Source organism: Aulostomus chinensis, chromosome 4, assembly GCF_037954235.1.
Source record: "Aulostomus chinensis isolate RoL2024-O1b breed Wild chromosome 4, RoL_Achi_v1.0, whole genome shotgun sequence".
In the NCBI taxonomy this organism is placed as follows: Eukaryota; Metazoa; Chordata; class Actinopteri; order Syngnathiformes; family Aulostomidae; genus Aulostomus; species Aulostomus chinensis.
In genome coordinates, this window is record NC_141323.1 from 21181363 (window position 1) to 21204708 (window position 23346).

Consider the following 23346-nt stretch of genomic DNA (forward strand, 5'->3'; position numbering starts at 1 on the left):
ATAGAGCCCATGTGTGTCACAGTCAAGGGCTTACGGCCATACCACTCTGAACACGCCCGATCTCGTCTGATCTCGGAAGCTAAGCAGGGTCGGGACTGGTTAGTACTTGGATGGAAGACCGCCTGGGAATACCAGATGCTGTAAGCTTTTTTGTTTCTTTGTGAGGAAAGGGCCACTTTGAGTCTTTGGGGACCAGCATGAGCGAGCTTCCCTCACACACCTTTTCTTGAAGCGCCCTTCGCAGCTTTGGAATGGAATGTCATGCAGTGGTTAATTTGAAGAAGACAGATGGCAGATGCAGTACTTTTCTCTCGATGACATCAACATTCTTTTCTTTTATTGACAGGACACGTATTTGGCGTGTGAAAAGACCCTGAGGCTGTTGCGCATCACTTTTTTTCTGAGGTTGTAAAGTGTGTGAAATGGATATAGAGCCCATGTGTGTGAGAGTCAAGGGCTTACGGCCATACCACTCTGAACACGCCCGCTCTCGTCTGAGCTTGGAAGCTAAGCAGGGTCAGGCCTGGTTAGTACTTGGATGGGAGACCGCCTGGGAATACCAGGTGCTGTAAGCTTTTTTGTTTCATTGTGAGGAAAGGGCAGCTTTGAGTGTTTGGGGACCAGCATGAGCGAGCTTCCCTCACACACCTTTTCTTGAAGCGCCCTCCACAGCTTTCGAATGGAATGTCATGCAGTGTGTAATTTGAAGTAGACAGATTGCAGATGCAGTACTTTTCTCTAGATGACATCAACATTTTATTCTTTGTATTGACAGGACAACTATTTGGTGTGTAAAAAGACCGTGAGGCTGTTGCACATCACATTTTTTTTGAGGTTGTAAAGTGAGTGAAATGGATATAGAGCCCATGTGTGTGAGAGTCAAGGGCTTACGGCCATACCACTCTGAACACGCCCGATCTCGTCTGATCTCGGAAGCTTAGCAGGGTCGGGCCTGGTTAGTATTTGGATGGAAGACCGCCTGGGAATACCAGGTGCTGTAAGCTTTTTTGTTTCATTGTGAGGAAAGGGCAGCTTTGAGTCTTTGGGGACCAGCATGAGCGAGCTTCCCTCACACACCTTTTCTTGAAGCGCCCTCTGCAGCTTTGGAATGGAATTTCATGCAGTGGTTAATTTGAAGAAGACAGATGGCAGATGCAGTACTTTTCTCTAGATGACATCAACATTCTTTTCTTTTATTGACAGGACACGTATTTGGCGTGTGAAAAGACCCTGAGGCTGTTGCGCATCACTTTTTTTCTGAGGTTGTAAATTGTGTGAAATGGATATAGAGCCCATGTGTGTCAGAGTCAAGGGCTTACGGTCATACCACTCTGAACACGCCTGATCTCGTCTGATCTCGGAAGCTAAGCAGGGTCCGTCCTGGTTAGTACTTGGATGTAAGACCGCCTGGGAATACCAGGTGCTGTAAGCTTTTTTATTTCTTTGTGAGGAAAGGGCAACTTTGAGTCTTTGGGGACCAGCATGAGCGAGCTTCCCTCACACACCTTTTCTTGAAGCGCCCTCCACAGCTTTGAAATGGAATGTCATGCAGTGGTTAATTTGAAGTAGACAGATGGCAGATGCAGTACTTTTCTCAAGATGACATCAACATTCTTTTCTTTTATTGACAGGACACCTATTTGGCGTGTGAAAAGACCCTGAGGCTTTTGCGCTTCACTTTTTTTCTGAGGTTGTAAAGTGAGTGAAATGGATATAAAGCCCATGTGTGTAAGAGTCAAGGGCTTACGGCCATAACACTCTGAACACGCCCGATCTCGTCTGATCTCGGAAGCTAAGCAGGGTCGGGCCTGGTTAGTACTTGGATGGGAGACCGCCTGGGAATACCAGGTGCTGTAAGCTTTTTTGTTTCATTGTGAGGAAAGGGCCGCTTTGAGTGTTTGGGGACCAGCATGAGCGAACTTCCCTCACACACCTTTTCTTGAAGGGCCCTCTGCAGCTTTGGAATGGAATTTCATGCAGTGGTTAATTTGAAGAAGACAGATCGCAGATGCAGTACTTTTCTCTAGATGACATCAACATTCTTTTCTTTTATTGACAGGACACCTATTTGGCGTGTGAAAAGACCCTGAGGCTGTTGCGCTTCACTTTTTTTCTGAGGTTGTAAATTGTGTGAAATGGATATAGAGCCCATGTGTTTCAGAGTCAAGGGCTTACGGCCATACCACTCTGACCACGCCCGATCTCGTCTGATCTCGGAAGCTAAGCAGGGTCGGGCCTGGTTAGTACTTGTATGGGAGACCGCCTTGGAATACCAGGTGCTGTAAGCTTTTTTGTTTCATTGTGAGGAAAGGGCAGCTTTGAGTGTTTGGGGACCAGCATGAGCGAGCTTCCCTCACACACCTTTTCTTGAAGCGCCCCACACAGCTTTCGGATGGAATGTCATGCAGTGTGTAATTTGAAGTAGACAGATTGCAGATGCAGTACTTTTCTCTAGATGACATCAACATTCTTTTCTTTGTATTGACAGGACAACTATTTGGTGTGTAAAAAGACTGTGAGGCTGTTGCACATCACATTTTTTTTGAGGTTGTAAAGTGAGTGAAATGGATATAGAGCCCATGTGTGTGAGAGTCAAGGGCTTACGGCCATACCACTCTGAACACGCCCGATCTCGTCTGATCTCGGAAGCTTAGCAGGGTCGGGCCTGGTTAGTACTTGGATGGAAGACCGCCTGGGAATACCAGGTGCTGTAAGCTTTTTTGTTTCATTGTGAGGAAAGGGCCGCTTTGAGACTTTGGGGACCAGCATGAGCGAGCTTCCCTCACACACCTTTTCTTGAAGGGCCCTCTGCAGCTTTGGAATGGAATTTCATGCAGTGGTTAATTTGAAGTAGACAGATGGCAGATGCAGTACTTTTCTCAAGATGACATCAACATTCTTTTCTTTTAATGACAGGACACCTATTTGGCGTGTGAAAAGACCCTGAGGCTTTTGCGCTTCACTTTTTTTCTGAGGTTGTAAAGTGAGTGAAATGGATATAAAGCCCATGTGTGTAAGAGTCAAGGGCTTACGGCCATACCACTCTGAACACGCCCGATCTCGTCTGATCTCGGAAGCTAAGCAGGGTCGGGCCTGGTTAGTACTTGGATGGGAGACCGCCTGGGAATACCAGGTGCTGTAAGCTTTTTTGTTTCATTGTGAGGAAAGGGCCGCTTTGAGTGTTTGGGGACCAGCATGAGCGAGCTTCCCTCACACACCTTTTCTTGAAGGGCCCTCTGCAGCTTTGGAATGGAATTTCATGCAGTGGTTAATTTGAAGAAGACAGATCGCAGATGCAGTACTTTTCTCTAGATGACATCAACATTCTTTTCTTTTATTGACAGGACACCTATTTGGCGTGTGAAAAGACCCTGAGGCTGTTGCGCTTCACTTTTTTTCTGAGGTTGTAAATTGTGTGAAATGGATATAGAGCCCATGTGTTTCAGAGTCAAGGGCTTACGGCCATACCACTCTGACCACGCCCGATCTCGTCTGATCTCGGAAGCTAAGCAGGGTCGGGCCTGGTTAGTACTTGGATGGGAGACCGCCTGGGAATACCAGGTGCTGTAAGCTTTTTTGTTTCATTGTGAGGAAAGGGCAGCTTTGAGTGTTTGGGGACCAGCATGAGCGAGCTTCCCTCACACACCTTTTCTTGAAGCGCCCCACACAGCTTTCGGATGGAATGTCATGCAGTGTGTAATTTGAAGTAGACAGATTGCAGATGCAGTACTTTTCTCTAGATGACATCAACATTCTTTTCTTTGTATTGACAGGACAACTATTTGGTGTGTAAAAAGACTGTGAGGCTGTTGCACATCACATTTTTTTTGAGGTTGTAAAGTGAGTGAAATGGATATAGAGCCCATGTGTGTGAGAGTCAAGGGCTTACGGCCATACCACTCTGAACACGCCCGATCTCGTCTGATCTCGGAAGCTTAGCAGGGTCGGGCCTGGTTAGTACTTGGATGGAAGACCGCCTGGGAATACCAGGTGCTGTAAGCTTTTTTGTTTCATTGTGAGGAAAGGGCCGCTTTGAGACTTTGGGGACCAGCATGAGCGAGCTTCCCTCACACACCTTTTCTTGAAGGGCCCTCTGCAGCTTTGGAATGGAATTTCATGCAGTGGTTAATTTGAAGAAGACAGATTGCAGATGCAGTACTTTTCTCTCAATGACATCAACATTCTTTTCTTTTATTGACAGGACACGTATTTGGCGTGTGAAAAGACCCTGAGGCTGTTGCGCATCACTTTTTTTCTGAGGTTGTAAAGTGTGTGAAATGGATATAGAGCCCATGTGTGTCAGAGTCAAGGGCTTACGGCCATACCACTCTGAACACGCCCGATCTCGTCTGATCTCGGAAGCTAAGCAGGGTCGGGCCTGGTTAGTACTTGGATGGAAGACCGACTGGAAATACCAGGTGCTGTCAGCTTTTTTATTTCTTTGTGAGGAAAGGGCAGCTTTGAGTCTTTGGGGACCAGCATGAGCGAGCTTCCCTCACACACCTTTTCTTGAAGCGCCCTCCACAGCTTTGGAATGGAATGTCATGCAGTGGTTAATTTGAAGTCGACAGATGGCAGATGCAGTACTTTTCTCTAGATGACATCAACATTCTTTTCTTTTATTGACAGGACACCTATTTGGCGTGTGAAAAGACCCATAGGCTGTTGCGCTTCACTTTTTTTCTGAGGTTGTAAAGTGAGTGAAATAGATATAGAGCCCATGTGTGTTAGAGTCAAGGGCTTACGGCCATACCATTCTGAACACGCCTGATCTCGTCTGATCTCGGAAGCTAAGCAGGGTCGGGCATGGTTAGTACTTGGATGGGAGACCGCCTGGGAATACCAGGTGCTGTACGCTTTTTTGTTTCTTTGTGAGGAAAGGGCAGCTTTGAGTGTTTGGGGACCAGCATGAGCGAGCTTCCCTCACTCACCTTTTCTTGAAGCGCCCTCCACAGCTTTCGAATGGAATGTCATGCAGTGTGTAATTTGAAGTAGACAGATATCAGATGCAGTACTTTTCTCTAGATGACATCAACATTCTTTTCTTTGTATTGACAGGACAACTATTTGGTGTGTAAAAAGACCGTGAGGCTGTTGCACATCACATTTTTTTTGAGGTTGTAAAGTGAGTGAAATGGATATAGAGCCCATGTGTGTGAGAGTCAAGGGCTTATGGCCATACCACTCTGAACACGCCCGATCTCGTCTGATCTTGGAAGCGAAGCAGGGTCGGGCCTGGTTAGTACTTGAATGGAAGACCGCCTGGGAATACCAGGTGCTGTAAGCTTTTTTGTTTCTTTGTGAGGAAAGGGCAGCTTTTAGTCTTTGGGGACCAGCATGAGCGAGCTTCCCTCACACACCTTTTCTTGAAGCGCCTTTCTGCAGCTTTGAAATTGAATGTCATGCAGCGTGTAATTTGAAGTAGACAGATGGCAGATGCAGTACTTTTCTCTAGATGACATCAACATTCTTTTCTTTTATTGACAGGACACCTATTTGGCGTGTGAAAAGACCCTGAAGCTTTTGCGCTTCACATTTTTCTGAGGTTGTAAAGTGAGTAAAATGGATATAGAGCCCATGTGTGTCAGAGTCAGGGGCTTACGGCCATACCATTCTGAACTCGTCTGATCGCGGAAGCTTAGCAGGGTCGGGCCTGGTTAGTACTTGGATGGAAGACCGCCTGGGAATACCAGGTGCTGTAAGCTTTTTTGTTTCATTGTGAGGAAAGGGCCGCTTTGAGTCTTTGGGGACCAGCATGAGCGAGCTTCCCTCACACACCTTTTCTTGAAGCGCCCTCTGCAGCTTTGGAATGGAATTTCATGCAGTGGTTAATTTGAAGTAGACAGATGGCAGATGCAGTACTTTTCTCTAGATGACATCAACATTCTTTTCTTTGTATTGACAGGACACCTATTTGGCGTTTGAAAAGACCGTGAGGCTTTTGCACGTCACTTTTTTTCTGAGGTTGTAAAGTGAGTGAAATGGATATAGAGCCCATGTGTGTCAGAGTCAGGGGCTTACAGCCATACCATTCTGAACTCGTCTGTTCTCGGAAGCTAAGCAGGTTCGGGCCTGGTTAGTACTTGGATGGGAGACCGCCTGGGAATACCTGGTGTTGTAAGCTTTTTTGTTTCTTTGTGAGGAAAGGGCAGCTTTGAGTCTTTGGGGACCAGCATGAGCGAGCTTCCCTCACACACCTTTTCTTGAAGCGCCCTCTGCAGCTTTGGAATGGAATGTCATGCAGTGGTTAATTTGAAGTAGACAGATGGCAGATGCAGTACTTTTCTCTCGATGACATCAACATTCTTTTCTTTTATTGACAGGACACCTATCTAATTTGAAGTAGAAAGATGGCAGATGCAGTGTACTGTGCTTCTCTCTACTCCTCTCTCTCCTCCTATATGTGTCATACATTAATTATACTCATAGGTATTACTAACTTGTCTCCTTTTCTGGAGCCTTTTTGGCTCCTCTCATTCCAGATCTGGGTGGTGCTGGAGGAGGCTGCAGAGCTGAAGAGGCTCAAGCTGCCACCCGTAGCTCCACCTACTCACATCACCGTCTTTCCATCAGTCTCTCTCTCTCTTTATCTCTGTCCCTCTCTTTCCTTCTACATATCCGTCTTCCTCCATTGTCTGTTTTGTTCCTGTTCTCTTTCCCCCCAATCGGTCAAAGCAGAAGGCCGTCCCCATTGAGCCTGGATCTGCTCGATGTTCCTGCCTTTTAAAAGGAAGGTTTTTGTCGCCGCTTTTGCAGGATGTGCTTGCTGATGGAGAATTGTTGGGTGTAGATTCATTGAAGCAGTTTGGTACTGGACCTGCTCTACCTGTAAAGTGTCATGAGATAAGTTTTGTTGTGATTTGGTGCAATATAAATAAAATTAACTTGACCAGTGTCATTTGTGGTCTTTCGTTAATTGCATGCCACATGAAATTATTATTAGTCACTTTTATCTCACATTTGACCTGCAGCTACAGTCTCACAGTGGCAAGACGTTTGTTCAACAATGAACTTCATCCAGTACCATGTTGTTAAACACTGGAACACCAGCATAGCACCTGAACAGGGACTTTAACCCTGGACCCTCAGATTAAAAGTCTGATGCTCTACCGTCTGAGCTACTCAGGCTCTTCCTTCAGCATTTAGACAGGAAAAGAAACACCTGTGAAGGTCAAACTGCTGCTTTCTTGACTTGTTCAATCCTCCATGTTCAAGTCCACCATGCTTTTGATTGGTTCTGATTCTCTGTGGCAAAATCCAACAAGAGGCTCCAAAAATGTCTTGAATGTCATAAGAATGCACAGGACAAGATGTTCGTTTCCTTCATGTCTGCAGTTCCTCCACTGGAAAGTAAAGTCAATGCTGTTCCTCTGCTGAAACCTGGGATCGGACCAGGGACCTTTAGATCTTCAGTCTAACACTCTCCCAACTGAGCTATTTCAGCTCTGAGGGAGGGCCCTGCTTCTCTCATTTTATAATCTCTTCCACTCTCACTAGAACTTAGAGAGGATTTGAGCTTCTGAAGTCATGACACATTGAACAGTTCGACAGGACCATTTTTGATGAATGTCTGAATCAAACAAGCCTCTTTTGTTTGTCTTCTTCCCAGTTGCCTCAACATTGTGTGAGCCAATAATTCCACATCTGTACCAGACACACCTCTGGTTGGTGGGTTTTATGGATCTTTCTGTTCTAACAGTGTCTTTTATCTTAAATATGCCACTTTCACATGAAAACATCAATAACAGGACAATATCAAAACTATTATTGCTGCTGTTGCTGTTGTTGGTTGTGTGTCTGTCTTCCATCCCCCTGTCCCCCTGTCTTTCTCTCTGCTTGTCTTTCACCCTCATCTTGTTCCCATCTTTTTGTCATTCTCTCCCTCATTTCTCTCTGTCTTTTGTCTTTTCTTCTCTATATTTGTCTTCTGCTGCTCCAGGATCAGCTCCTATCACACAGTGGTCCAGAACCATTATGAAGCCTGATCATGAATGTGAGCAAAGCTCTTAGAACAGGCCTGCTGCCACCACAACTAAGATCCTGCAGGTCACTAGAAACTCCAATGTCCAGCTGACAAGTGGACTTTCCTCTGATCTGTGGTGGTGCTGAGTTTAGCAAACATCTCCAACAAGAAGATGAAGGAGGCCATCAACTCCTCCAAGCTCAACATCTATACTGGCTTTACTGGGAGATCAGGAGGTCAAAGCAGATCTTCACCCTCCACCTCAGATGGTTTCTACTCACAGAGATGAGGGACCAGTTCAAACCAGCTACCTGGAGCTCCCTTAAGCCATTGTCCCCATCAGCTAACATCTGGATCTGGACCTGCACCGGTGCTGATTTGTGTCTTGAGTCCCCAGAGTTTTTTGAACCAGAGAAGCTTCAACTGGTGACGGTCGTACAACCAAGTGTGAAGGTGAGCCTGCATTGTCTGATCTGGAGCTAACAGGGGAATTAGCAAGTGCTCTGACTGTTCTAGAGTTGCTGCTTAGTTGAATTTGAATTTATTTGTTGAAATGTTCCAGTTTCTATGAGGTCAGGGAAGATTGGTGTGGATCTAAAGGTCCCTGGTTGGATCCCAGGACATTGTTTTGGCTCATTTGAACATTTTCAAACCCTCGTTGCTCAGATTTTACATGAATTTGATCATGACTTTTGGACAAATGTCTTGTTTATTAATTAAATAATCACTTCAGTTATGAATTTAGTGAGTCACCCAGACTTGGTCAATAACAAAAATTAGTCTGGTTATTATTCAGTTTCCAGTCAGTAGGGACACACGCACACACACACACACACACACACACACACACACACACAGCCTGTCTTTGGTATAAAATGGTCTGTCACGTTCACGTTGGAAGATTTCTCTGACTCAATTGTGAATAAAGAGATTCTTCATCTGACACCTGAGTCTTGATCCACTGATTCCTCTGATCCACCTCTTTCTGCTCCAACAAGGCTGACATGGATCAGGTGGGTCCATGTCATCCAATCAGTAGGTTTCTCTTCTCAATTAATTTTCTTCATCCCAGTTTAGATTGATTCTTCTCAGCCTCATGAAGGAGCATCTGATCAGGTGTTTGACTGCTTGTTGGTTGTAATTCCATAGATTTTAATCTCAGATGTTATAGAATTAATAAGAACATCTTAAAGACCTTTGTCCAACACTTGAAACTCACCTGTCTGTGGAGGCCCAACTGGCCTTTGGTCGTGAGGTGGTGGATGCATGTGAATGAAATGAGGCTCGTGTTGCTGTGAGGAGCCACTAGAGGGAGACACCTGTCGTTCCTCCCAGCTGACAATGAGGCTTCACAGCTGCATTTGAAGCTGTCCTTTATGAGTCACAACTGTCTTGAGCTCAGGAGCCAAACTCACCGAAAAAATATGCAAGTGGCTTTGGACAAAAGCGTCTGCTCAATGAAATTGTAGGATTGTAGAATTCTATAAATGTATAATATAATTGTAGAAATGCTCTCTCTCACCACCCCCCAAAGTCTGTGCCAGGGTCTCTGGCCAGTGGTCAATGGCTCCTATCACCTGCCCAGGATGGATCCAGCTTGCTTGTCTTTGTAATTCTGCACTTATTAGAGACCTGGAAACAAAGGAATGTGGAAAAAGAGAAAATAGGACCTCACACAAATGGGCTTGTGACACAATTTTAAAGAGTTGTGTCAATGTGAATCTTTTACAAATGTGTGTGTGAATGTGGTTGTTGTGGCCGAGTGGTGAAGGCGATGGACTAGAAATCCATTGGGGTCTCCCTGCTCAGGTTGGAGTCCTGCCAACAACGTTAAAGTGTTGATGTTCTGGAGGAGACAACATCTGATCTTTTTAGATCCACGAGTCAAAGGTTTTCTTTAAAGTGCTGCAGCAGCTGAGGATGAGGGAGAGACAGAATTTCAAACCATCTTCGTGAGGACATTTTGAAAAATGATGATATTTGCCACAGTTATTATTGACTTGGAACACTGCAAAAATATCCCCTCTCCAAAAACCCTCGTCTTCAACTTTGTACCCAAGTTGTCTCCTCATCAGGCACCACAGTGTCCAGGATGTTCAGTCAAAAAGTCATTAATGATTTTAAAAATGTCCATCAAACACAAAATAAGGCTTCAAATAGGTAAAATCACCATCTGTAGACTGGACCAATATGCTGATGTGATCCTTTGATTAGTTTAGGATCAGTCAGAGATCAAAGACTGAAGCAGGAGATCAATGCTCAGAACCCAGAGATCAAAGACAGAATTCAGACATCAGAGAAAGAATTCAGACATCAAACACATACCTGATGGAGGCTCCACCCCCCCCCCCAGACAGTTTCCATGTAAGTCGTAAGTTTTATTTTTAAAGCGCCAAATCACAACAAGTGTTATCTTCTTTTTATTCTTTTTATTAAAGATTGAAGCTCCATACAAGACAGTTTGTAGACAAGAACATCACAGCCTGGGAAGCTTTCACTTCTTTTGATGGACAGCTTTGATTTCAGGTTCTACCTCTGTAAAATTGAAAGTAAAGTAAATGAAGCACCTGTGAAGGTAAAACTGATGATGTCATGACTTGTTCAGTCCTCCAACGTTAAAGTCCAACAAGCTTTTGATTGTCTCTGATTCTCTGTGGCAAAATCCAACAAGAGGAAACAGAAAATCTTGAGGTTGTCTCACTTTTTTTTTTTAAAGAAACTCTGCATAGGACAGTGATAGGATGCTTGTTTCCTTGGATGAAAAAGTCTGGTACTCTCATCTTCTTAAACATTTACTTGTTCAATCAGGACAAGAGAATCTGAGCTTGGATGTCATTTTGTAGTAAAAGGTGAATTAAACTTGTAAACATCAGCTGGTGTTCACTCTGATGATGTATCGATGGTCTGTATTCTGCCTTCTGTAGCACAATGCTGCTGGGAAGAAGCCTGATTATGTCAGAGTTGTGTTCAGTGGCTCCTGCTGGGTCCATTTCTGACAAATAGGCTCCAAAGAGTTCAGCTGTTTAAAAGCTCAGGGTTGCTGTCAGCAGACAAGGTGGCCGAGTGGTTAAGGCGATGGACTGCTAATCCATTGTGCTCTGCACGCGTGGGTTTGAATCCCATCCTCGTCGTGAGCGACTCTGGTTTCTACTCCAACATTATGGAATTACTGTGAGGCTTTTAACTGACACAGATACCAGTTGAGTCAACTTCCCTTTCTCAACCTGACCAAAACAACTCAGACACCCAGAGCTCACATGTGTCAATCACCTCTGTAGAAGGTCCCGCCCCCACAGAGCTATAAATCCTCCCATCAGTGAAGAAAACTGAAGACGCCTCTTGGATGAGAGCTGAAGCATCTTCAAGAAACCTGAAATAGTCCACTTGGTACATTTAAATAATTCTACAATTTTTTTCAGCTTTCGTCCAAAGCCACGTGCATGTATCACATGTATATAATATATATGTGATACTCTTTCATCTACTCATGAACCAAAAATGCAGTCTAATACCAGTAAATTTGTGCAGAAAAATGTCATTTGTGCTCCTTCTTTTATTTATTTGTTTATTTTGTATTTTTTAATGTATTTTCTTTCAATTCACATTTTGTCCATTAACTTCATAATCACTCTTCTCAGTCGCCATCTCATCACATGACTAAAGTTTGGGTTCTGTATTGGTGGTAAAATATCCTTGCATGCCCCTCACTAGTTTGCACACAGAAAAGCATATTTTACTGGTTTCAAATCTCTTAGTGTGTTCTCTCTGTTAAACCAGCTGTGGCAGCTTTCATTGTGTGATTGATTTTAAAATATAAATATGGAACAGAACCATTGGAAGAAGATGTCAGGACATTTGAAGGAATGTAAATCTCCTCTTGAAATGTTGCAGTGTGCAGCTGAGACTCTCTGGCAGTGGCACAAGGAGCCACAATGGCAGAACCTGGACCCTCCTGGAGGAGAACCACAGGTGAGGGCCTTCTTGGCTCCAGATTGATGGAAATCAAGTGTCTGAGGCTGTTAGCAGCCATGAAGTTGATCTGGTTGGGCACTGGTATTTTTTCTTGCTGCAGCTCAGGAGTGATTCAGGAGAAGAGTTTCAGAACAGCCAAGGTTGGGGACTGGAATTTTCAAATTTCCCCTGGAACCAGACAAACTTGGGAGGTAAAACCTCCAATCATAGCCACTCAGATGCAGCAGCAGAAAGAAGCTGTCATCTACCCTGACAGTCAGAGCATCAAGTCAAGAAAACATCAACCATCTTGTAGTTCCAAACCTTCACCTGTCAGATTCAGCTACTTCTTATTGTGGGACTTTAAATTTGAACACAATGGAATTTGGACAAGGAGTTTTCCTTCAAGTCAGAACATCATCGTCCAGCCTCCAACCAGAGGTCCATCAGTTATCATGGGAGCCACATGTGGAGTCTGGATTCTTTTCTAGAATGTGACAGCAATGACAGTCCTGCCAAGTGACATCACTGACATGAATGGATGACTTCAGTCACATGAATGGATGACTTCAGTCACATGAATGGATGACTTCAGTCACATGAATGGATGACTTCAGTCACGTGACTGGATGATTTGAATATTTTGTTGTTGGCCTCTGGACCTTTTTTAAATCAGTTGTTGACCACAGGTAGCTTAGCCAACTGTTAACTAATTAACTTTTAGTCCAGACAAAGAATGTGGGTTGACAGTTATTCATACAAAGTCTTTGGTTTCAGATGCAGCCTCAACTGAGACTCCTGGTTCAGAGGATGGGTTTGTTTGCTGTCAGGTTGCCACCTTTCAGAAATGAAAATCAGGGACGCCCACCACGGCTCCTGGGGGCCATGACCACCAGGGGCCTGACTCCCATGAGGTGGGTACCCACAGCAGTGGTGTGTTTTATTTTGTAGGTGTTTTTAGTCAAGGGGTGATCAAGAAAGCAATTCCTCCTACTTAAAGCTTGAAATGCTTTATCACCAATAAACACATTCTTTATTGTTCAACACTGAACTGCACATTTAAGTTTTAAAATACAAACTCAATAAATGGAGAACTTTATGTGACTTAAGTTCATAACACATCAGCAGGTTTCCCTCCCTTCTTTTTCCAAGTCTCCTTCTTGTTCCTCCTTGCAGCTCTGGGGAACTCTTGGTCTCTCAAAGCCCTGTTGGAAAACTCTGAACAGGACTGCTCAAAGTTGAGAGTGATCACTCCTTTGAGCTCCATGGAGCTCCTGTTCCTGCAGTCACTCCATTTCTGCTTTTCATTTTGTGTTTGTATTAAAGTTCTATTGCTGAAAAAAAAGAGAATTTTTTGCCTTTTTGTTGAAGTAAATATATGAGGGTCGAAACTGACCCATAACACCATGGATGTTACAATAGTTAATAATATTAAAATGAATAATAAATCAAACCAATCCATGTCAGAGATGTGTTCTAACACCCCTCAGTAATGGTCAGGAAACACAACAACATTTTGTTTATTTCTATGATTTTCTGGAGGTTCATTTGATCATTTTTTTAACTGAAATCGAGGGTTTACTGACTAAAAAAAGGTCCAGAGGCCCACAACAAAATATTCCAATCAATATTTCCATGGATAAGGAAGCCTAACAAGGTAACCGGGAGATGGGAAACAACTTGGATGATAGAAAATTGTTTTTAGTTTATTTTACAGCTGATTGAAGACGAGGGTCAAAACTGACCTGTTAACATCAGAGATGGGAACAGAAAGCTAACACAAGAGGAAGGTTGAAGCTATGAAAAAGGAGTTTGATAAAAATCTTGAACTGACAGTAGAAATATCCTTTTGTGTGTTTACCTTTGTTGACAGAAGTCACTTTAGCTTGGCAGTGAAAAGAATCACTGCTAGCTTGACAAATAAGTGCACAAACTAGGTTCAAGCTGGACTTTGGACACTGGTATCTGCAACAACTCCCATCAACTCCTAATCTAGCATCTCTGCTGGGTCAAACTATTTTACAGAACATTTGACAGACCTGTGGAGCAGTGAGGATAGACATGAGTTGATCCACATGATCCACTGAAGCGCCATTTTACCCTGCCACTGAGGTCACCAACATGAGCTGGAGTTGGGACTCTTGAACTGAACCTGGGATCACAGCGACACCTACTGCTGCAAAATGGAACAGCAACATTGAACCCAAGTACAGGATTGGAGGGAGACTGATGGTCGCTGTTTGGGTTTTTGAAGAACAAGGAGGGCGTTGGTTCAAGCTGGATTCTCAGAGACTATTTCCCCAACCTCTACATTGGAATCTACACTGTCATCCAGTCATGTGACTGAAGTCATCCAGTCATGTGACTGAAGTCATCCATTCATGTCAGTGATGTCACTTGGCAGGACTGTCATTGCCTTCACATTCTAGAAAAGAACCCAGACTCCACATTTCCTCCTATCTATTATTGTGTCCCACCCTCCTGGTCCTTCCTCTGAATTCTCAGAGTTTATATCCAGTTCAGTTCTCAAAAGAGACTCAGTCATGAGTGTTGATAAATTTCCTTTTCTCCACTGATTATATGTCAAGGTTTGTGTGTGGGGGTGGAGCCTATCCAAGCAGCCTTCGGACAAGAGGCGGGGTTCATCCTGGACATGTCACCAGTCCATCACAGGGCCAACACATACAGGCAGGCAACCATTCACACTCACAGCCACACCTACGGTCAATTTAGAGTATCAATCAGCCTCGTCCCCTCTTGATGTCTTTGGACTGTGGGAGGAAGCTGGAGTACCAGAGAGAACCCACACAGACACAGGGAGAACATGCAGACTCCACACAGCTGGGGCTCGAATCTGGAACCTTCTTGCTGTGAGGCTACAGTGCTGACCACTGCACCATTGTGTCCCCTGAAAATGCCACCAGATCGTTTGGATTGTCTCTAAAATCAAGTACACATGAACATGAAGCGGTTTTCACAGGGCTGGTGGTGCAATGGATAGCATGACTGACTACTGTCAGAAGATTCTAGGTTCAACTCCTGGCTCGCTCACTTAAAATTTTATACTGAGAAGCTTTCACACCTGAAGTGTGAACCACTGCTAAAAGTCCCTGAAATCCTCCAAGGTTTCCTCCTTGTCTGCTGTAAACATGAACACATGCATGGATCCTGCTACCTCTCACATGTTAAGCTGGCACTTGACAGTGACAGCAGGAGAACAAGAAATCCCAGTGTGTCATCAACATTTCCTGGAAACTAAATGACAGAAGCCAGTGGCGGCTGGTGAAAAAAATTCTTGGTGGGGCTGGTGTGCCAAAAACATTTCCGTGCCTAGTCTAGTATAATCATTCAAAAAGAGCAGCCGGACAATTATTAAATGTTTTAAAATAGTATTTACTTTCCTTCTTAAAATCGACAGTTTCAAAGACAAAAAAAACAACAACAATTTACAACTACAGTCAATTTTATGAGATCAAATATTATACAATGATGTTAACTTTACAGAAGGTGATTTGAGCTTAATCTATACGATACAAATCAACAATGTGTGTGTCTCTCTCTCTGTCTCTCTCTTTGTTCATCTGTGTCTGTCTCTGTCTCCTTCTCTGTGTCTCCGTCTTTGTGTCCTTTTCTCTGTGTCTCTATCTCTGTTTGTTTGTCTCTTAGTGTGTCTGTCTCTCTCTGTCTCTCTCTCTTTGTGTCCGTCTCTCTTTCTCTCTTCGTCTACCTGTCTCTCTCCCTCTGTCTCTCTGTCTATTTGTTTCAGTCTTTCTGGGTGTGTGTTCGAATTCAGCAGTCATTTGTACAGGAACTTTGCTCGTCTCTCTTTCTGGGAGGCAAATTTCTCAATGACCCTGGTGTTGAAACCAGGAATGTTTCGTGTCAGTTTTTTCTCAGTGGAGAGCATAGCCAGAGCGTTGAGCCGATCTTGTGCCATGGTATTTGTAAGAAAAGTTTTTATCCTCTTCAAAGTGGAGAAGCACCTCTCAGATTCTGACGTTGTCATTGGTGTGGTGATGAGGATGTTGAGCAGACTTACAGTTTCAGTGAACGTGTCTTGAAGGTTATTTTCCATCAAAACCTGATAGAGAGCCAGTGCACCACTGCAACTCTGAAACTCTTCGTTCCCGTAGATCAGAGACAGCTCTGTTTGAAGTCTGGCCTTGTCCAATGAGGGATAGGCTTCCACTGTGGTTTTCAGTGCTGAATCTGGGAACTTTCGGCTGTGCTGTGGGAACAGGTCTCCTTGCAGGAGTGTGGCGCTGACAAGATGCTTGGTGAAACTAAATCTCTCCTTGGCATGGCTCACAATGGTGTCACATACCTATGCAATGATATAATTGTACAAAATAGGAATTATTGCATCTTCACTTGTCTTAATACATTGACCTGATGAGCTAGCCTACATTATGTAATAAACATACTGTAATGATTCACATCATCATAAAACAATATACATTTAAGTCTGGACCACTGTATCATTTGGCCAACATCTTATTTTGATTTTATTTAATAATGTGATTCAAATCACACTAAGAAGCAAGTTCTTACCTCCAGTGCCAAATGGTGCAGTGTGTCTTCTCCCAAGGTTCTGCGTCTCTTTGCGGGTGGCTCCTGAGCAGGTCCCCTGAACTCCTCATCCTCAGCCAGAGTAGGCACATCCTCCCTGACCCAACACATAAGTTTCATGAGTAAGTTCTAAAAACTGGTTAGGGATACATTAACAAAACCAAAGGTGGATGTCATTACTGTCAGTTATATTATACAGATAAATCAATTCTTTAAATAAGATGATATATAAGCATTTAAGTCTACATATACAGAGAAATTTAGGTTAGGCTACAAATTAATTAATTTAGCATACCTGATAGCCTGCATGTGGTCAATGAATGTCTGGGTGACTCCTGCCATGTAGACAGCATCAATGTTTCTCTTCTGCAGCTGGTTGTAAAGGATGTCCACATGTGGCATGATTTTGTGGAACAGGGCCAGTAAAAAACAAAAAGTTTCATCTTCCAGCATTCTCACATAGCCACCAGCTTCTCTCTTTGTCTGGCTATCAAACCCTTCACTGTTCCGGATAGCCTGAAAGCAATTCACCAGATCCTTCTTGTGCTCATAAACTGTGTTAACACCACTGTTGAAGTTCCAACGTGTTGATGATGCACTTGGAAGTCGGTGCGCAAACTTCTCATCAAGCACTGCAGTTCTCTTGCTTGACTTAGAGAAAAAAGAAGCAAATCCCCCCATGTCAGAAAAAAAGTGACTGATCTGAGGGATGTGGGAGGTTGCTTGCTGCAGTATCAGGTTTAACTGATGGGCATAGCAGTGAACATAGTGAGCGTTTGGATAGATGTCTTGTACCTTTCGCTGCACTCCTCCTTTGGCACCCCTCATCACAGCTGCCCCATCACAGGCCTGGGCAATCAGCTTCTTTTCTTGTCCCTCAGAAAGGATGCTGTGCAGCCTCTCCAATAAGGCACTGGCTATTGCATCCGCACAGGTGTTGGGCAGTTTCAGAAATTCAAAGAACCGCTCTTGAATATTGTGGCGGTCGTCAATGTATCTCAGAACTAAGACTAACTGACACTGTGTTGAAACGTCAGTAGTTTCATCAGCCTGGATCGCTAAAAAGTCTGCCGATTTAACTTCATCCAGGATCTGTTCTCTCAAAACTGCCAGCATACAGTCCAGGAGCTCGTTCTGTACTGTCTTCGAGGTGCCTTTAAAAACGGTTGCATTTTCAAGGTGCTCCCTCAAGTACCGATCAATGGATGCCATCAAGTCAACTGGACCTCTGAATATTCCAGCGTTGTCAGAGGTATCACTTTCGTCATGTCCCCGCAGAGCCAGTTCAAAAGCACCACAGAATTTAACAGTTAATTATCTTAGATAAGATGTTACGGTTCTTATCTACGTCATCATTGTGCTTCCTTACAGCGATGCGGTGACTGTCATCGAGCTGCGTTGCTATGCTAATCTTCCCAAGAACCGCTAGCTTCACGCAGTTTTCCATGTGAATTTTCGCTCTTTCGTGTTTCTTAATCCGCTCGGAGAGGTGCTTTAGGTCAGTGATTCCTGTCTGTGTCCATGCTGAATCACACCGGTCACTCCTGAAAGGGATGCAGGGAAAGCAAAAAAGTGCGTTGGCTGCTCCACAACCCGTCAGCCACGGCTTGCGCTGAAACCAGCTCCGGCAAAAAGTCCTGTTGTAGGACTGCTGGATGTTGATTTCAGGCTTGTCCGGTCCCAGCTCCTTAACGCGGATTTTTTCCGCCATGGTCCTCCTCGCAAAAGGGACATTTAAAAGGGATCTCACCGAATTTGGTGGAAACTGCTGCTCTTGAACTTCGATCGTTGTTGTCGCCATTTTCTCTCTCACTCACTTCTCGCGGTATTTTTTTCGTAGGGCATCGGAAATCTGGGAATCTCACTACGCAAAAAGAATATCGCGGGCTCCTCAGCTAGCTTTAGCAATCCAAACCTTCATGCATTTTACGTTGGCGTAGGGGCGACTTTTCCAGCGCCCCTACGCCGTTAAATTTGGCGATGTTGATTGGCCAATTATTCATTATTTTTCCCTAGCAACCATACAGGATTGGCTAATTAATTGCAGGTCTGGGGCGCTTTGACGAGCGCCCCTAAAGACAAATTATACAGTCTATCAGAGTAAATTCACTATTAATTGAATGAGTCAGTTGGCGTAAATGTTGTTTAAATGACCCATATTGCATGTAGACACACACAATTAAGTAAGGCTGACACTGACGATACAAATTGTAAACATATGCACATATATATGTATCAATACATGTAGAGATTTTCCTCTCCACAGCTGGTGGGGCGGCGCCCCAGCGCCCCCTATGAGCCAGCCGCTACTGATACTGGCTTTACTGGGAGATCAGGAGGACAAAGCAGATCTTCACCCTCCACCTCAGATGGTTTCTCCTCACAGAGATGAGGGACCAGTTCAAACCAGCTACCTGGAGCTCCCTTAAGCCATTGTCCCCATCAGCTAACATCTGGATCTGGACCTGCACCGGTGCTGACTTGTGTCTTGAGTCCCCAGAGTTTGTTGAACCAGAGAAGATTCAACTGGTGACGGTCGTACAACCAAGTGTGAAGGTGAGCCTGCATTGTCTGATCTGGAGCTAACAGGGGAATTAGCAAGTGCTCTGACTGTTCTAGAGTTGCTGCTTAGTTGAATTTGAATTTATTTGTTGAAATGTTCCAGTTTCTATGAGGTCAGGGAAGATTTGTGTGGATCTAAAGGTCCCTGGTTGGATCCCAGGACATTGTTTTGGCTCATTTGAACATTTTCAAACCCTCGTTGCTCAGATTTTACATGAATTTGATCATGACTTTTGGACAAATGTCTTGTTTATTAATTAAATAATCACTTCAGTTATGAATTTAGTGAGTCACCCAGACTTGGTCAATAATAAAAGTTAGTCTGGTTATTATCCAGTTTCCAGTCAGTTAGGACACACACACACACACACACACACACACACACACACACACACACACACACACACACACACACACACACACACAGCCTGTCTGTGGTATAAAATGGTCTGTCACGTTCTCTCACATTGGAAGATTTCTCTGACTCCATTGTCAATGAAGACATTCTGCATCTGACACCTGAGTCTTGATCCACTGATTCCTCTGATCCACCTCTTTCTGCTCCAACAAGGCTGACATGGATCAGGTGGGTCCATGTCATCCAATCAGTAGGTTTCTCTTCTCAATTAATTTTCTTCATCCCAGTTTAGATTGATTCTTCTCAGCCTAATTAAGGAGCATCTGATCAGGTGTTTGACTGCTTGTTAGTTGTAATTCCATAGATTTTAGTCTCAGATGTTATAGAATTAATAAGAACATCTTAAAGACCTTTGTCCAACACTTGAAACTCACCTGTCTGTGGAGGCCCAACTGGCCTTTGGTAGTGAGGTGGTGGATGCATGTGAATGAAATGAGGCTTGTGTTGCTGTGAGGAGCCACTAGAGGGAGACACCTGTCGTTCCTCCCAGCTGACAATGAGGCTTCACAGCTGCGTTTGAAGCTGTCCTTTATTAGTCACAACTGTCTTGAGCTCAGGAGCCAAACTCACCAAAAACATATGCAAGTGGCTTTGGACAAAAGCGTCTGCTCAATGAAATTGTAGGATTGTAGACTTCTATAAATGTATAATATAATTGTAGAAATGCTCTCTATCACCACCCCCAACGTCTGTGCCAGGGTCTCTGGCCAGTGGTCAATGGGCTCCTATCACCTGCCCAGGATGGATCAAGCTTGCTTGTCTTTGTAATTCTGCACTTATTAGAGACCTGGAAACAAAGGAATGCTGAAAAAGAGAAAATAGGACCTCACACAAATGGGCTTGTGACACAATTTTAAAGAATTGTGTCAATGTGAATCTTTTACAAATTTGTGTGTGAATGTGGTTGTTGTGGCCGAGTGGTGAAGGTGATGGACTAGAAATCCATTGGGGTCTCCCTGCTCAGGTTGGAGTCCTGCCAACAACGTTAAAGTGTTGATGTTCTGGGGGAGACAACATCTGATCTTTTTAGATCCACGAGTCAAAGGTTTTCTTTAAAGGGCTGTAGAAGCTGAGGATGAGGGAGAGACAGAATTACAAACCATCTTCCTGAGGACATTTTGAAAAATGATGACATTTTGCCACAGTTATTATTGACTTGGAACACTGCAAAAATATCCCTTCTCCAAAAACCCTCCTCTTCTACTTTGTACCCAAGTTGTCTCCTCATCAGGCACCACAGTGTCCAGGATGTTCAGTCAAAAAATCATTAGTGATTTTAAAAATGTCCATCAAACACAAAATAAGGCTTCAAATAGGTAAAATCACCATCTGTAGACTGGACCAATATGCTGATGTGATCCTTTGATTAGTTTAGGATCAGTCAGAGATCAAAGACTGAAGCAGGAGACCAATGCTCAGAACCCAGAGATCAAAGACAGAATTCAGACATCAGAGACAGAATTCAGACATCAAACACATACCTGATGGAGGCTCCACCCCCCCCCCCACAGTTTCCATGTAAGTCGTAAGTTTTATTTTTAAAGCGCCAAATCACAACAAATGTTATCCTCTTTTTATTCTTTTTATTAAAGATTGAAGCTCCATACAAGACAGTTTGTAGACAAGAACATCACAGCCTGGGAAGCTTTCACTTCTTTTGACAGACAGCTTTGATTTCAGGTTCTACCTCTGTAAAATTGAAAGTAAAGTAAATGAAGCACCTGTGAAGGTAAAACTGATGATGTCATGACTTGTTCAGTCCTCCAACGTTAAAGTCCAACAAGCTTTTGATTGGCTCTGATTCTCTGTGGCAAAATCCAACAAGAGGAAAAAGAAAATCTTGGGGTTGTCTCACTTTTTTTCATAGAAACTCTGCATAGGACAGTGATAGGATGCTTGTTTCCTTGGATGAAAAAGTCTGGTACTCTCATCTTCTTAAACATTTACTTGTTCAATCAGGACAAGAGAATCTGAGCTTGGATGTCATTTTGTAGTAAGAGGTGAATTAAACTTGTAAACATCAGCTGGTGTTCACTCTGATGATGTATCGATGGTCTGTATTCTGCCTTCTGTAGCACGATGCTGCTGGGAAGAAGCCTGATTATGTCAGAGTTGTGTTCAGTGGCTCCTGCTGGGTCCATTTCTGACAAATAGGCTCCAAAGAGTTCAGCTGTTTAAAAGGTGAGGGTTGCCATCAGCAGACGAGGTGGCCGAGTGGTTAAGGCAATGGACTGCTAATCCATTGTGCTGTGCACGCATGGGTTTGAATCCCATCCTTGTCCCAAGTGACTCTGGTTTCTACTCCTAGATTATTGAATTACTGTGAGGCTTTTTTTTTTTTTGGAACTTATTTTTTATTTAACATACATACAGCACAGATAGAACATGACAGAGATGCGCAGACAAATATTCCAGACAAGTGTTCAGATACTTATTCCAAGATACACATGAAAAAAAATAAAAAATAAAAAATTTTTTAAAAATGTTGATGTTTATAATTCCAATACTCTTTTCACTGGTGCCCATCTTTCAGCAAACTGTCCTGTTTTCAGCTGTAACCTTGCTGTGATTTTTTCCATGATGTATACATTTTTTACTCTATTCCTCCATTGTGATATGTTTGGAGGTTCTGGCTTTAGCAAGCAGGCTGTTATTGTCTTTTTAGCGATCAGAATCAAAATCCTCCACAAAGCAATCAGGTTTCTGTCTGTCAGATTCTCAGGTGGGATGCCGAGGATAAACATTGCTGCGTCCAAAGCAAAATTAATGTCCAAAATTTGCCCAATCTCCTTCCGACCATTCTCCCAGAAGTTCAACAGCTGTGGGCAATCCCAGAATATGTGCGTAAAATCTCCTATTAACTGACATCCTCTCCAACACAGTTCAGATGTGTTGCTATATTTTGAAGTCTTAGATGGAGTGTTGAAATATCTCATCTTCACCTTCCAGTCAAACTCCCTCCACATTGGGCTGCTTGTTAATTTGTGTCCTGCTCTGAATGTTTCCTCCCAATTTTCATCTGGTATAATCGTATTTGTTTCTAATTCCCATTTTTCCTTAACATCCAAATTGTTGTCCTTACATTCATGTTGTAGTACTCTATAGATTTTTGATATTAACCCCTTTTTAGTCTCCCCCTCCAAATACGACAACAGCAATTCCTCCAGCTTAGCTGGTGTTCTACAAATATTTTCCCACTCTCTGTGCTTCTGAAGGTAGTGTCTTCATTGTAGAAATTTGTAGAAGTCATGGTTCGGTAAGTTAAACTCTTTTTTAAGTTGCTCAAACGACTTCATATACTGTCCATTGAAAACTTGTGCAATATAAATTAACCCCTTACTTCTCCATTTGTTGTACCCTGCATCCATAACAGATGGTAAAAAGTCTGGATTTCCTGCTTTTTTGGTGATTCTACTTATTGAGTTCGATATTTTCAGTTTTTTTCGCACTATTGACCATACTTTTATTGTTACCCTAATCCAGTCATTACGCAGCCCCTCTTTTTTCTGCATCTTCTCTTTCAAAAACGGGAGTACCTCCAAAGGTGTTTTCTGACAGGAATTTTGTTCCATTCCCACCCACATTGTGTCTGTCTCCTTCGTGATCCACGTAATAATCGCTCTAAGTTGTGCTGCCCAATAATAATTTTTGAGACCAGGTAAATTGAACCCTCCCTTCTCTTTTGGGCAAAGAAGGATTTTGTATTTGATTCTAGCTTTTTTATTTTGCCAAACAAATTTAGATATGATTTTGTCTAACATCTTAAAAGTTGAACTAGAGACCATAATTGGCAGTGACTCGAACAGAAACAACAATCTGGGTACAATGTTCATTCTCACTGTTTCGATTCTTCCCACCATCGACAGGGGCAATATCTCCCATC

General features: G+C 43.4%; 11 non-coding genes and 4 pseudogenes across 11 annotated transcripts; 14 read left to right on the forward strand and 1 right to left on the reverse strand.

The window, feature by feature from the left end:
* Window positions 1-28: 28 nt before the first annotated feature.
* On the forward strand, window positions 29-147 carry LOC147263204 (5S ribosomal RNA). Its single transcript, XR_015114278.1, has one exon. It is a non-coding gene; the product is annotated as a 5S ribosomal RNA (ribosomal RNA).
* Window positions 148-456: 309 nt separating this feature from the next.
* LOC147263205 (5S ribosomal RNA) lies at window positions 457-575 on the forward strand (annotated as a pseudogene).
* Window positions 576-885: 310 nt separating this feature from the next.
* LOC147263206 (5S ribosomal RNA) lies at window positions 886-1004 on the forward strand. The gene has a single exon (XR_015114747.1). It is a non-coding gene; the product is annotated as a 5S ribosomal RNA (ribosomal RNA).
* A 309-nt stretch (window positions 1005-1313) lies between these two features.
* On the forward strand, window positions 1314-1432 carry LOC147263207 (5S ribosomal RNA; annotated as a pseudogene).
* A 309-nt stretch (window positions 1433-1741) lies between these two features.
* Window positions 1742-1860, forward strand: LOC147263208 (5S ribosomal RNA). Its single transcript, XR_015113139.1, has one exon. It is a non-coding gene; the product is annotated as a 5S ribosomal RNA (ribosomal RNA).
* Window positions 1861-2169: 309 nt separating this feature from the next.
* Window positions 2170-2288, forward strand: LOC147263209 (5S ribosomal RNA). The gene has a single exon (XR_015114206.1). It is a non-coding gene; the product is annotated as a 5S ribosomal RNA (ribosomal RNA).
* A 310-nt stretch (window positions 2289-2598) lies between these two features.
* LOC147263210 (5S ribosomal RNA) lies at window positions 2599-2717 on the forward strand. The gene has a single exon (XR_015113670.1). It is a non-coding gene; the product is annotated as a 5S ribosomal RNA (ribosomal RNA).
* A 309-nt stretch (window positions 2718-3026) lies between these two features.
* Window positions 3027-3145, forward strand: LOC147263211 (5S ribosomal RNA). The gene has a single exon (XR_015113283.1). It is a non-coding gene; the product is annotated as a 5S ribosomal RNA (ribosomal RNA).
* A 309-nt stretch (window positions 3146-3454) lies between these two features.
* Window positions 3455-3573, forward strand: LOC147263212 (5S ribosomal RNA). Its single transcript, XR_015115507.1, has one exon. It is a non-coding gene; the product is annotated as a 5S ribosomal RNA (ribosomal RNA).
* Window positions 3574-3883: 310 nt separating this feature from the next.
* Window positions 3884-4002, forward strand: LOC147263213 (5S ribosomal RNA). Its single transcript, XR_015113671.1, has one exon. It is a non-coding gene; the product is annotated as a 5S ribosomal RNA (ribosomal RNA).
* A 309-nt stretch (window positions 4003-4311) lies between these two features.
* On the forward strand, window positions 4312-4430 carry LOC147263214 (5S ribosomal RNA). Its single transcript, XR_015115162.1, has one exon. It is a non-coding gene; the product is annotated as a 5S ribosomal RNA (ribosomal RNA).
* A 309-nt stretch (window positions 4431-4739) lies between these two features.
* Window positions 4740-4858, forward strand: LOC147263215 (5S ribosomal RNA; annotated as a pseudogene).
* Window positions 4859-5168: 310 nt separating this feature from the next.
* LOC147263216 (5S ribosomal RNA) lies at window positions 5169-5287 on the forward strand. The gene has a single exon (XR_015114746.1). It is a non-coding gene; the product is annotated as a 5S ribosomal RNA (ribosomal RNA).
* Window positions 5288-6015: 728 nt separating this feature from the next.
* On the forward strand, window positions 6016-6124 carry LOC147263217 (5S ribosomal RNA; annotated as a pseudogene).
* Window positions 6125-7371: 1247 nt separating this feature from the next.
* Window positions 7372-7444, reverse strand: trnaf-gaa (transfer RNA phenylalanine (anticodon GAA)). Its single transcript has one exon. It is a non-coding gene; the product is annotated as a tRNA-Phe (tRNA).
* Between the last annotated feature and the right edge of the window lie 15902 nt (window positions 7445-23346).